At 36.2% G+C, this 15,430-nt stretch overlaps 1 long non-coding RNA gene across 1 annotated transcript; it reads left to right on the top strand.

Moving 5' to 3' along the window:
• Nucleotides 1–3,564: 3,564 nt before the first annotated feature.
• On the top strand, nt 3,565–9,139 carry LOC121402952. Its single transcript, XR_005966890.1, has 3 exons — nt 3,565–3,650; nt 6,217–7,324; nt 9,035–9,139. It is a non-coding gene; the product is annotated as an uncharacterized LOC121402952 (long non-coding RNA).
• Nucleotides 9,140–15,430: the final 6,291 nt, after the last annotated feature.

Genomic DNA, 15,430 nt, shown 5'->3' with positions numbered 1-15,430 from the left:
AAAAAAGAAGAAGCTTAGTAGTATATTTATTAGTATTTCTAACCAAATGAAAGAAAAATGTCTTTGGTAATGGAAGCAAATATTTTTTTCTTGTTTTCCTCACAGTGTCAACAATAGATATTTACCCATCATTCATTTCTGAAATCACAAGATATGGGGATTTCCACAATCACTGTAGCATTTGAGTCATATGTGAGTAGTTATGACCTATGTGCTATTTACTCGATGACTGATTGCTCAATTGTGCTTGAATTCAGCACTGACTATTTAAGGATTGTATGATATTCATTTATAAATTTGGATTTTGAAAAGGATAGCATTGCTTGACTATCTGTATTTTTAAATGAATTAAAATTGAATACATTACTCTGGTATTTTTGAAATATGTATATAAATAAAGCATAATTTAAAAAACTTATACAAACAAGCAAACATGTTCAATTTATTAATAGCCATATGTATGACTAGGGATGTAGCGAACTGTTCGCGTCCGCCGAATGTTCGCGAACGTCGCGCGACGTTCGCCAATAGGCGTTCGCGTCAAAAATCGTTCGACCATTCGACCATTCGATTCCTTCGATCGCTAAAATCGAAGGATTTTCGTTCGAATCGAACGATCGAAGCCATTGGATTGAATGAAATCATTCGATCGAATGGCTTCGATCGTTCGATTCGAACGAAAATCCTTCGATCGAACGATTAAAATCCTTCGATCGTTCGAATCGAACGATTTTCGGATGTTCGAAGTTCGCGAACAGTTCGCGAACTGTTCGCATTTTTTGCCGGTGTTCGCGAACGGCGTTCGCGAACATCAAATCGGCGGTTCGCTACATCCCTATGTATGACTGCAATTACATCAATCCTTAATATGCCACACATAGAAAGTTCCTTTATACCAGGTGTGCTTAGTCTGCTTGCTCACTTTGCCCATATATCAGATCACATGAGGGTCTTTGGCAGAACCTTTTATTAAAGGGATCCTGTCATCGGAAAACATGTTTTTTTCAAAACACATCAGTTAATAGTGATACTCCAGCAGAATTCTGCACTGTAATCCATTTCTCAAAAGAGCAAACAGATTTTTTTATATTCAATTTTGAAATCTGACATGGGGCTAGACATTTTGTCAATTTCCCAGCTGCTCATGGTCATGTGACTTGTGCCTGCACTTTAGAAGAGAACTGCTTTCTGGCAGGTTGCTGTTTTTCCTTCTCAATGTAACTGAATGTGTCTCAGTGAGACATGGGTTTTTACTAATAAGTGTTGTTCTTAGATCTACCAGGCAGCTGTTATCTTGTGTTAGGGAGCTGTTATCTGGTTACCTTCCCATTATTCTTTTGTTTGGCTACTGGGGGGGGAAAGGGAGGGGGGTGATATCACTCCAACTTGCAGTAAAGAGTGATTGAAGTTTATCAGACTTGGGGCAGCTGGGAAATTGACAATATGTCTAGCCCCATGTCAGATTTCAAAATTGAATATAAAAAATCTGTTTGCTCTTTTGAGAAATGGGTTTCAGTGCAGAATTCTGCTGAAGCAGCACTATTAACTGATTAATTTTGAAAAAAATGCTTTTTCCCATGACAGTATCCCTTTAAGGATCACATAACATTAAAAATATAGACATTATTTATAATTTTGAATGCAGTATGCAAAGTGCAAACAAAGACTGCAGTTGTCAGAGACCTGCCATTTGCCCCTAAAATAATAAAGCACTGACTGTGTTATTCATTGCTTTTTTAGTGAGGGATGGGAGGCTTGTAGGCATTTAGACACTTGTAAAGGAGCTATGGATTTTCAAACCCACACATGGAGCAGAGCACAACTTAATATGGGGTGCCATGTTGCAGAATGTTTTTGTATAAAGCAGGGATCCCCAACCTTTTGAACCCTTGAGCAACATTCAGAAGTACAAGGAGTTGGGGAGCAACACTAGCATGAAAAATGTTCTTGGAGTGCCAAATAAGTGCTGTGATTGGCCATTTGGTAGCCCCATGTGGATTGTCAACCTACATTGAGGTTCTGTTTGGCAGTACACCTGGTTTTTATACAACCAAAACTTGCCTCCAAACTTGAAATTCAAAAATAAGCACCTGACTTGAGGCCACTGGGAGCAACATCCAAGTGGTTGAGAGCAACATGCTGCTTACGAGTAGTGATGGGCAAATTTGGGGTGTTTCTTTACTGCTGTAGCTTTTCATCAGGGAGAGTTATAGGAGCACTATACTGATTATTTTTTTCTGTTTGTGTAGCAATTTTGGCCCTATACTTTAATTTGACCTACCACTTGGGTGTTTCCACAATCCCCCAATTTTCTGAGCACTGAACAGTAAGTCATTTAATTCAAAATAGTATTAATATCATTCAGAAATAAGGAATTACTGCTATAATTTGAGTTTATTAGTCCATTCTTACTGTCCATTAACAAAGAGTATTGTGTCACAGTAGGTAGAACCTGTAAATGTTATTAACTTTTATAAAAAAACATGTGCAGGTTCCAGCCACTGCAACATCAATGCCCTTGGTTAATGATTTCACTATTCCTTATTAAGTATTATTTATGATATTTAAGCTTTATGAATCTAAGTCATTGGTAGGTGTCAAGCCCACTTCACACCATGGGAGGGTTTTAGAAATTAAGAGGGTTATTTATTTAAGTCCTATTGCCAAAAACTCAAAAAATTTAGTTTTTTAAATACATTTTTTGTGAACAAAAAACTCTAATTTTTCAGGATTTATTATACCCCAAAGATGGAAAAAGTCAGAATCCAAAAATCTAGCATCTCAGACCTGCCGAGGTTGTATATGTCAATGGGAGAAGTCCTTAAGGTATCCTCATCTGCGCTGGGTTTTGTGCAAAAATCTGAAGATTTTGCGGTTTTTGGCAAAAATACAAGACATCTGAGTTTTCTAATACATAAAATTAGAACAATTCAAAATTTCATACGATTTTCAAGATTTTTCTAATTTTTTCCCCCATTGGAATTTTTCAGGGAAATAACCCAATGCGGATTTGGTCGGAGTATAATCAGAAAATAATAAGATAAATTTGTATTTTGATAGTGTTCAAACTCAATGAGAATGTTTTATTACAGGGATTTACAAACAGATTTATTTTCCATACATGAATGGGCTTTTCATACTGTATGTGGACATTGCAGCATTATAATTACAGTATAAAGAATACAGTATCTTCTATTCTCTTTTTTCATGGAAAAAAACATATTCACTGAACTGAATGATAAATATTGTGGCTATTTGTGAATGTTGTTCACTTTTCCATTCAGAGTATGTCAGACAATGATTTATTCCGTATTTTAACAGAATGTTCCATGTATATTTCCAGTGGAGCAAGATGTTAGTTTTTAGAAAAAAGGAAAAGTGTTACTATAATGAATGTTTTTTCCACAGTCCTCTGTCCAATGACTTCTTGTGGGTGAAAACACAATGTTTACCTTGATTGTAAATATTGGAGATTTCCATGTCCCGCCTAAGATGAGGTCATACATTTTCCTGGTGACTTGTATAAAAGGCAAAGGTTGAGAGAAGTAGTTTTTCATTGCATGGCCAAGAAGCACACCATGGGGCACCAGAAAACTGGGATCAGGGTATTGTTGGCATTCCATCTCAAGTGCCTTTGTACATAATTTGAGGTAAAATTAATTCTGTTTAGCCACTTTATTAGTCTTCCCATGATAATGACAAAGATTGACAAAGGAAACAAGATATTTATACTCTACTGTGGTAGACTAGTATTAAATCAGAGAACTAATAAGACGCACTTGTCTGTTTGCACAAATCCAAATTTTAAAAAAAATATATTTTGCCAATGAACAACCATTGTTTGGTCTCTGTGTTTAAATTATTTTCTTTATTGGAATCTTAAAAAGTCATGAAAGGCAATTGTAAGCAGAAGTCTTACCATTTCAGTGGTAAAATAAAGAAGTAGCGATTTGCCTTAAGAAAAATCAGTGCTCTATAGATGATGTGAGAATGTCTAAATATTCAGAGTGCATCTTTATATATCTTCAAAAATTTTGTATTTAGTGTTGAGCAAAATCTTTCGCCAAGTCTTCTTAGACTCCAATGGCTGAAAAAAATTGCCAAATTTTCACAGTTTTACGAATTTTCAGCAAAGTGAAACGGGTTCAACCATCACTATTTGTATCTTATTATTTTGATTTTATACAATCGGAAGTCAAATGTAGTTGTGAAATTGTTTATGAGATTACTACATTTTTATAAGAACCATGTAACACAAACAACAAAAACAGAACTGAAAAAATGTTTTATTCTTTGTTTTTATAATTATTTTTATTTGTATACCAATCGCACACATTTTTTACATATTAATTCTCATTTATAGCATAAAATAATATTATGGTCAATATTACCCAGGTGTTCAAGTCCTTGTAAATTTGTGATTTGCTCTGGGTTGACCTAGACCCATCTCTGAGCCACACATCTACTTCAGAACCCTCTGCCATCCTAATTTTTATTTGTTTTCCGACGTTATTTTTAATTCTACCTACCTTCCTCTCTCACAAGGGAATTTACCCTCCTCCAAGACTGGATACATGAGACAAAATGCACATTTGCAGAACTAACCCACTAAAACGCACTGACCCAGTTAAATCTGTAAATCGCTTTTTTCGTTTTGAAAGCCTTTTGGTTTTTAACGCCTGCTTAACACTTACTCATGCAACACTTAAATCACATGCAACACATGCTTTACAACTCCCACACTTGCTTTGCAGTTTATTACTTATTAAGATTTGAAACCTCAATAAGTATTTAATTATTATTTGCACTATGTTTGCAATATGTTTGTGGAATATTTATAGTATAGTATATAGTGATGGGCGAATTTGTCCCACGAAATGCGGATTATTCGCGGGCCTCAAAATTGACGCTGGCGACAATTTTGACATTTTTGAAATTTGGCGACATTTGACGCACATTAACGTCAATGGGAGTCTGTGTATTCACGCCAGCATCGAAATTGTCGATGGCGTCAGAATTGTCAGCGGTAAAACGCACAAATTTGTAGCAAATTCGCGCCTGCCGAATAAATTCGCCCATCACTAATAGTATATGTTTAGTTGTTAGTCATGTTAGTAAAGGAAGGTCAATGTGTTCTTGTTCTGCAGGGAAAATAACTGAAACTAAGTAAGTAAGACTTGTGGAAATGTTCTTTGTTGCAGGGCAGAGTGCAGTAAACATAGCAGATTTCTAAATAGTGCGCTATGAGCTATGCCCTGCACATAGTAAATGTATACTGAAATGTTCAACCATTTTATTTCTTATTACTCCCTCCAAAAGCTTTCCTAACCAACAATGTCGAACTAACAGGCCTATCATTTAAGGCTGAAAATGTTACCACAATAGCAATTTGCCAATCTCTCGGCAGTCACAGAGTTAGACATATGAGTACTTTTAGATGTTTTAGTCTCTTTTCATCTACCCCTTGAATCAAGCTGCCATTATAACTTAAACGACTAGGTCTATTAAAAAAGAAGCCTTTATTAAATAACTATTCAGCTGTGTGAATGCAAAACCTTTTCTTTGTTCTCATCAACCAATTTACCTCCCTCTGATATCAAGTTTGCCAACTCTTCTTGCTTTGTTTTAAAATTTATATACATATATTCAAAATATCTAATATATATTCACTGCAAAGCCCTTTCCAATCTTTAATTAAGCTTGTCTATTTAAGATTGCATTATTTATTGTCTGTACTCAATAAAAGTTTCAACTGTCCCAGATAACTTCAATACATTAAAATGTATCCTAACATACAATGCTAACCTTTACATAAACCTTTATATGAAACCATAATGGTCCTGCCTCAATGATTGTCAGATATATTTGTTAAGTAGCATTTATAGGGTAAAACTATTGATATGATACATAACAACAGTGGTATAAAGGTGAAAGTGTCCAACAATGTCCGCACTCTCACTAAACATGATCTATCAACATATAAATGCATGCCCATCGATCATATATCCAGACCAACAAGGGGGTGGTGATGATAAAATATTAATGCTAAAGGGGGAAGCATTTTGGATTTATGAATTAGATTGTGTTATCCCCAAAAGTTTAAATAGGCAATTGCAACTGAACTGTTTCCTAACTTGAAGTAGAACATACAGAAACCAAATTACAAGATTATATTTAACATAAAAGCAAAAGCATCAAAATCGTTTCATTCCACAGGAACATATGCAATGTATCTCTCTGCATGTGATATGAAAAACGTCCAAGTCTGTAAGTAACATGGTTTAATTGTTTCTATATATGGATTACGTTTCTTCCCTTTTTTATATGGACACTAATGCACTTACCAAGAATGGTCACTGACACCTGGTGGTGTGAAGAGATATTGCACAGAACAGAATGAAAAGGTCTTTTAACCCATGAATTATATATGGACTGATGACATCAGTTTGGCACCATAATTCAGATGTGTGTGGGGGGGGGGGGTATTTAAGTTGTAACACAAACACTGCACCATATCCTTGAGAAAGGTATATATATATATGTGTTGGTGTCAACATTTGTCTTTTTTTTCTGTAAAGACAAATTAAAATATTTTTTCAAAATGGAAGTTAATTAATATTGAGTGAAAATGGACAAGTATGTTTTTGATATACAAAATATAACTACATAGTTAATTTTAGATAATAGTCTGTCTAGTTCAACCCCTCCAAATGCCCAATTCCCTCTACATGATTATTATTATTATTATTATTATTACACTAATAATACTAATTTGACTGCTAATAATAATAATGCATTACCATTGTGATTATAGTGATACTTCTAGAATAGAGGAACCTTTAGAATAATCACAGAAAATATCCAGTATGACATTATTGGAGTCAGAGTATATCAAGATTTATTTAAGGAAAGGTATTACACTGTTGACTCACTCAAGTATACTGATAAGGCACACAGTCATGTAGAAGACATCAAGAGTTGACAGAAATGCAGCAATATCACCAATAGCTGAATGTAATGGGCTATTGAGAATTATGTTTCAGGCACATAGGGTGGGTTAGTAAGAACACAAAATGTGTTAAATTTTTTTGAGCTCTAGCATAAAAATGTCCTATTTATTCCATTCAATCCATGTTGATTTAATCTTACACATTTCCTTTGTTTAACCATTCAGATTACATAACTTTACAGGGATCCTGCAAGCCAAGTGGCATACAGAACCCATTAAGTGGGCCTTTACCTAGTAATTGTGGCATGCAATAATATTTCCCTCATGTGAGACAGGTAAACATCCTTATTCATTAGGTTGTCATCTTCAAGCAAGGTAAGATAAGATGTTTTATTATTCACTATTGTTGATAATTCAATACCAAAGTGATACTTTTAGGATAGCTTGTTATTGTTATATTTGTAATATGGTATTACAGGTATGGAACCTGTTATCCAGAATGCTTAGGACATTGGGTTTTCTAGATAAGGGATCTTTTTGTCATTTTGATTTACATACCTTAGTTGACTAGAAAATCATGTAAACGTTAAATAAACCCACTAGACTGTTTTTGCTTCCAATAAGTATTATTTATATCTTAGTTGGGATCAAGTACAAGGTATTGTTTTATTATTACAGAAAAAAAGGAAATGATTTGGAGTATATAAATAAAATGGAGTCCATGGGAGACAGCCTTTCTCTAATTCTGAGCTTTCTGGATAATGGGTTTCCAGATAACATAACCTGTACCTGTACTTTGTTTTTTTATCAAAGTCAGAATTTATCTCAATATTTTCTGCTATAAACTCTGATTAAATCCACTCTGGGTTTTTTGCACTTATTTATTATTAAATCTTCCCAAAAATTTGCTTTGCAGGAAAAAGATTTTCACGTTTTTTCGGATTTTTCATCCGATTTTCGCTGAAAACTTTGGGGTATTGCACAAAACCCAGCGCACATCAAAAAATCATTGGGACTTCCCCATTGACCTATATGCAACCTTGACAGGTCTGAGATGCTGGATTTTCAGATTCTGACTTTTCCATACTCTGGGTTTAATAAATTCCGAAAAATTCGTGATTTTTTTAAAAGTCTGATTTTATTTAAAAAAAATCACAAATTCTTCGTGATTTTTGCATTCAGAGTTTAGTAAATAACCCCTTACTGTATCTTTCTGTTCAGACTCTCACTTATTCACGTATGTAATTGAAACCACTGTTTAGTTGTCTACTGTATTCATCTCACTAAATATTTATTCCAAGAGTAACATGCCTTTTAAAGCAATGTGGCCTGTGGAATTTTTATCATTTAGAGATACAAAGTACAGGTTTGCTTCCTAGTTCATACAATTCACTTTGGTACAGTGATACATGAAATTTATTTGTGATATATGTAGCTTTGTTGTTAATGCTGGGGGATGGTGTGATCCTTCTGTTGGCTAAAGAATACAAATAAATTGTTCTCAGTCTACAAGAGGATCATACCAGCCCCAGTCCAGTGTGATCTGTATTTATCAGATTTTTTTTGAATAGTAGGCTCTCCAGGCAAACATGTATGATCACTTAAAGGATGCAAGAACACACTCTGAAATGGAATAGTAGATGATAATAGAAAGCTGTGTCCAGGAGGACATAAATAACTCATCTTATTACCATTAACAAAACAAGGGATCTAGCCTTTTATGGTCCTGGTTATAACAAAATAAAGATTTTTACCCAGGGGTTGTTATAACCAGGACCACAAAAGGCTAGATCCCTTGTTTTTTTTTAATGGCAATGGGATTTATGCCATGGGATTATGAGCAAAAGAAAGTATATCTCATAATGTTTTATTGGTTTAATGGTTTCAGTAACATACTTAATTCAATATTCATATTTAATGTTTTCAAAAAATGCAGTGCCATTTGCACTAATTTTGTAGCACAAATGCATTTGTAAAGTAAAACTATCCATTGAACTTAAAGGGAGACAAACCCCTACAGTACTGTACTGCTTTACCATACTTTACAGCAATATTGCTCAATAAAGCTTTCTTCCATCTCTCCAGGGCAGGCAGCAGAATAAATATGCAACACAATCCTCCAATGAGAATCCCAGCTGATCTGTTCAAATCAGGACCCATGTTCTTTGTTCCTGCATGCGGAGTTGGAAGCTCTGTGATATCTTTTTATAGAGACCTACTGTAAATTGTTTGGGGGGTATAGTTTTCCTTTAAGCACAGCTATCCTAGTACTGAACAAGTTTGACATCCCCATGTCTGATTACAATGTTGTATAATAAAGTCCCCATTGAATATAACAGTAAGATGCCTGACATAGTTCAGGTAATCAGCATTCTCATTGGTGAATTTTTTTCCATTTATAATTAAGTTTTTAGTCAGACAAATTCTCATTGGTGAATTGTTTTCCATGTGGGATTAAGTTTTTCATACAGAAAAACATTTGGGGTTAGTGTCCCTTTAAAATACATCATGATCCCAAAATGAAGGTTGTTCACAAAAAATTATTTAATTCATATAATTAATTCGGTGAAAATGCAAATCATTTGTTATTTCAAAATGATGTCTCTCATTATTTTATTTTCATGCAAAATAAAGATCACAATGATATTTCCAAATGTGTTTTGTGCATGTGTACAAGTGGTGATGGGCGAATTTGGGGCTTCTAGTTTTTGATGCCAGGCGTCTAGTTTTTGACGCCGGCGTCTGGTTCTGGGTGGCAGCGTCCATTTTTTTGACGCAGTGGCAGTTTCGAAAATGTATTCGAATTCGCGCCTGGCAAATAAATTCTCCCCTCACTAGGTACAAGTTAACCAATCACAATAATGTCTGCTTCATGTGAAATTAGAACGCTGCATGATGCTTTGGGCCTCTGCTTATGACTCGTTGCTGTAATCCTCATGATAGGGCAAGAGAATAAATGTGTGACTTCCCCCTATACCTTGTAATGAGCAAAATGCTAAACATTGTATGTGCTTTCATTTCCACATGTTATTCCGAATCTACTGTAATTGTAAATTCCATTCATACTGTTCAGGGTGAGACAACTTGTACAGGTATAGGACCTGTTATCCATAAACCTGTTATCCAGAATTACGGAAAGGCTGTCTCCTATAGACTCCATTTTATCAAAATAATCCACATTTTTAAAAATGATTTACTGTAATAACAAAACAATACCTTCAAACTAAGATATAAGTAATCGTTTCTTGGAAGCAAATCCAGCCTATTGGGTTTATTTAATTTTTATATTTTTGTCTAGTAGATTAAAGGTATGGAGAGCGAAAGTACAGAAAGGTCCATTATCCAGAAAATCCCGGGTCCCGAGCATTCTGAATAACAGGTCCTATACCTGTAGAATAGCAGCCCTTGAGAAATCGAAGAAAAAAAAACAATATATGGAACATTTTCCTATGGCTTTGTCTGTTAGGGTACTGACTTTCTATGTAATATGTATGGGTTAGATCAGTGGTCCCCAACCAGTTGCTTGTGAGTAACATGTTGCTCTCCGACCCCTTGCATGTTGCTCCCAGTGTCCTCAAAGCAGGTGCTTATTTTTGAATTTCAGGCTTGGAGGCAAGATTTGGTTGCAAAAAACTAGGTGTACTCCCAAACAGAGGCCCATGTAGACTGCCAGTCTTTATGGAGGCTACTAAATGGTCAATCACATCACTACAGGGACATTTTTCATGCTTGTGTTGCTCCGCAACTCCTTTTACATCTGAATATTGCTCACAGGTAGAAAAGGTTGGGGACTCCTGGGTTAGATTGTCTAACTTTGCTGTTTGCACTTTCTTCTCCAAACGTTACCTGAATCAGTTACACAAAGCACAAATCTAGGGTGAAGAATGCATTTTCACATGTGATAAGTAGGAGCACATGAAGTAGTGAAGGAATTGTAATATGCTGTGCTGTCCAACTTCTGTGGTACAGACGGCTGGATTTTTTTCTGGGCTACATGGCAGAGGGCCAACAATAGAAACCACGCCCGGAATTAAACCACACCTACTTTAAACTACTCCCATGAAATTTTAAGACCATATCCACATTAATGGTGGTAGCACACCAAAAGAACAAATGTTTGCTGCTCACTGCAGGGATATCACCCATCACTCATATGTGTAGAAAATGGATGCGTGGAAACCCTTATTTACTTATTTATAATGTTACCCATTTAGTTACTGCAGGGGTCTGACCCACATAAGAGTGAGTTAATTTGAAAAGGTTAGAAGGAAAGTACCCTGCTTGTAGCCAAAATATCAAATATCAAATGCATCGACTAGCTTAAATAGTATCAAACAAAATAAGGGTAGTCCTTCATTTAGTCATGTGTATATTTGTGCCTCTCAACGAGCTGCAAACCCCGTGCTAGAATGCAAAAGGATTCCAAGTACAGAAGATAATAGCCGGAGAGCACGTTTTTCTTGTTTTAAAATTTCATTTCTTTATTTGCAGAAAGTCCTACACAACATCGGCCTTCATCAGGTGCATAAACTACAGTGATGTAGCAATCTATTTAACCCCTCACTAACAACTTTACACCCGCTCCATAGTCATGCCATGTATAAACATACATTCAAAGCAAGAGAGTACTGCCATCTAGTGGCCTACTTAAAATTAACACCGTTAGAAGGTAGCAATCGTATTGTAGCAAATACATGATGTGTTACATCCTGTTACATTCAGGGCCGAAATCAGAAATCGCAGGGCCCCATACGAAAAAATTTCCTGGGCCCCCTGGGCTGCACCCACCACAAGTCCCACCTACAGGTCTGCTCTCCCCACCCCACAGGTCCACCCCCCACCACACACTAAAAAAAACACATTAGTGGCTATGGTTCCCACATGTAAATAAAAAAATATTGGTGGTCAGGGTCCCCCCATTAAAAAAAAACATTTGTAGTTAGGGCCCTCCATTAAAAAATATATGGTGGCTAGGACCCCACATGGGGAAAACAATTGGTGGCCAGGACCCCCCCCCCCACTTGTAAGAAAATTGGTGGTCAGGGCCCCCCTTAAACATCCATGTAAAAAACTTGCCCCCCCCCAGAAGTTTATAAAAAATTTGGTGCCCAGCGCCCCACCACACAACAAGGACCACAAAGGGTTACCTTTAGGGGGGCCCTGCCATGTTACACTTACTTCATTAGTGTGGCCCACCTGCTGTCAGTGAGCTGCCAACTACAGAAGGGAGGAGGAGAGCACAGGTGGCTGCATCTTCTTCCAGTGACAGCATTTTCTTCCTTTATTAGTCACAGATGTTCAAGTCCTGGTAAAGCTGCATGGTGATTGGTTTAGCTGGAGGAAAAGTTCAAACCTCAGCTATCCAATCCCTAAACAGCTCAACTGGGACTTAAACTCAGTGACCAATAAGGGGAAGTAATGGACAGAAGATACCTCCCCTTGTGGTCCCGCCCTGCCTTCCCAAAGTCAGCAGCTCTCAGAAAGCAGGGGGCCCGGCTAATCAATAAAGTGTGATGTGGCCGGGCCCCCCTTACCCTCAGGGCCCCCTACAACTATCCCCCCTGTCCCCCTGATGGCTGCCCTGGTTACATTATGTATACAAGTATCCTTAAAAGTAATAAACTATTCTCCTACCAGTATTGTATCAACATGTATTCAATTCAGTATTATAATACATTATGTTAGTCCAAGATCTATCTGAAAAGGAAAGAAGAGTAATCATCAGAATTTAACTGGTATTTTACAGTGAAATGTGTTCAGTTATAAAAAACATTTATAGCTCGTAGCTTCATTCATCCCATGGGGTTCCACAGTTTTCATCCTGTCTATCCATCTTGCCTCTGTTTGTAGAAGTAGGCGTTTTCTATCTCCCCCTTGTTGGGATACTTGTACTTTTTCTAGTACTAACCCCCTCAGCATAGAAGAATTGTGTTTTTTGTAAATAAAAATGTTTGCTAACTGGTGTATGTGTCTTCTTGTTCTCTGGATCATAGTTAGAGATAGAGTATTTATGTTCCCTAATTCTTATTTTTATCTGTCTTGAGGTTTGACCAATATACATTTTTCTGCACGGGCATTTAAGTGCATAAATGACTGAATCTGAATTGCAAGTATGGTAGGCTTTTATGGGGATCTTATAACCCTTCTGTGGGTGTGTAATAGTATCACCTTTGATTATGGAACTGCAACTCCCACATCCCAAACAGGGGAACAGTCCGAACTTTGGAGTACTTAGGAACCTTGTTCTATTATCTGTCTCATATATCTCTGTTTTTACTCATTTGTCTGCAATGTTTCTTCCCCTTTTGTAAGAGAACAGTGGAACAAATTTACAGTGTTTACTATTGAATTACTTTTACTATTTAAGCTCGTTGATGAATTTTGAATGTATTCATACCTATGTTTTTTTTACTTTCCAATAAGCACTTTAAACACAATTGATTGATCTTTTTAATTAGCTATCGAATTGAATGAATTGGATTAATTGCACTGCACTTTAGTTTGATACCCCAAGTTTTGAGAAGTGTTATTACCAAGTTGGGATATTGACAAGTATTACACTGCTAATAATCACTGAGTAGTTAGAAACTATCCTTTAAGTGACCTTTGATATTTGATATTTTGGCTACAAGCAGGGTACTTTCCTTCTAACCATTTTTTTAAGTCATATTATAACTTTAAATTCATAAACCCTTTCCTCCCCTGTGAACAGCAAAGAAACCCCCAGCACATAACAAAAACACCTTAGAGATCCCTATTTCCAAACAAACCCTTAATAGACTCACCTCCCAGAGGCAGTTTAGTGCTGTCACACACAGGCAGAGTAGAACAAGTGTGAACATTGCAACGCAACTTGCTTACATTTAGGAACAGTGCAGGCTCTTACAAGTGTGAACAATACAAGAACTTACAGTCTGAGTATGAGGTGTGAACAATTCAGGGTTCAATGATTCTCAGTACTGATACCATTTAAACTCACACAAAGTAAGCAGTCACAGGAGCCAAACTTTCTTGTGGGGGGCTTGGGTGGATGTGGCCCGTGGACTGCCAGTTGCATGGTACAATCAATAGGAATGAATTTTGGTACAACAGCCCCACCTGCTGTTCAATTTCCAACCATGAAATAGTCAAGGACGTTGCCAGGAGCAACATCAAAGGCTAGTCTGATGTTCTGGTTAGGAAACACATTACAACCCTAAGACAACTTTCCCCACATCTTTCCTAACCAGAAGAACTTCAGTCCAGTCCTCTTCTCTCCTAACAACTTCCTTGACTATTTCATTGTTGGAAATTGAACAGCAGGTGGCTGGCTGTAACATAATTCATTCTGATTAACTGTAAATCTATCCCTTAATATTATGGAAAGAAAAGGTTTATTTCTTCAATAAATACCTGAGTAGAATAAGGATTTATTTTTCAGGAAAAATAGCACCATCATTTAATCACTCCTTATAGTTTCATTATTTCATTCCTATTACCAGTTCAGTTGCATGTCTCTTCACTCTATCATGCTCTATATCTTTAGGACTGGTGCCCAATCTACTCTCAATACTTAATGTACTCCTTAAGAGTTGATTCTGTCTATTGTAGGTTGTAAAATCATGAAAAAAAATATCATTTAGGGGCAGATTTATCAAGGGTCGAAGTGAATTCAAGGGAATTTTCGAAGTAAACAAATTTGAAATTCAAAGTAATTTTTTTGATACTTTGACCATCGAATAGGATACTACGACTTTGACTTCGAATTCGATTAAAGTAAAATAATATTCGATCATTCGATAATCAAAGTACTGTCTCTTTAAAAAAAACTTTGAATTCAATACTTCGCCAAATTAAACTTGCCCAAGTGCTATGTTAGCCTATGGGGACCTTCTAGAGAAGTTTTCTAAGTTTTTTGAAGTCGAAGAAAAATCGTTTGAGCAATCGCTGAATCCTTCGACCGCAAATGGCCAAATTCGATGCAAAAAAACTTCAACTTCGATATTCGAAGTCAAAGTTATTCAATTCGATGGTCGAATTTCGAATATTTTCAACTTTGAAATTCGACCCTTGATAAATCTGTCCCTTAATATCCATTAGGAGTATTGGAAGATTTTGTTCCCCAAAATAGTGGATTTAGTGCATCCCATCTTCCATAATTCAGAGTTTTCTGGATAAGGGATCCTATATATGTGTATAAGCTAAAAAAGATTCTCCGCACTCACTAATATTCTTATGTTAAGGAAAAAAACACATTCCCTATAAAACAAGCAGCGATTGTTTATCCATAATGTTATATTCAAACTTGCCAACTATGGAAAATTATTCCGGGTCCTAAACTCTTTTATCTGATTCACTAGCAACTCTGTAATATATGAATATAACCACAACTTCCTTTCCAAGATTAAAACACCCAATTGGTGCCCTGTAACGTATCAATAAATCTGTAATGAAGCAGATGGAAGTGATTGTCCATTTCAGGGAAAATGTTAATGTAGTTTT

The sequence above is a fragment of the Xenopus laevis genome, chromosome 4L (assembly GCF_017654675.1).
Source record: "Xenopus laevis strain J_2021 chromosome 4L, Xenopus_laevis_v10.1, whole genome shotgun sequence".
NCBI lineage: Eukaryota > Metazoa > Chordata > Amphibia > Anura > Pipidae > Xenopus > Xenopus laevis.
This window is presented reverse-complemented; position numbering and strand designations above follow the sequence as displayed.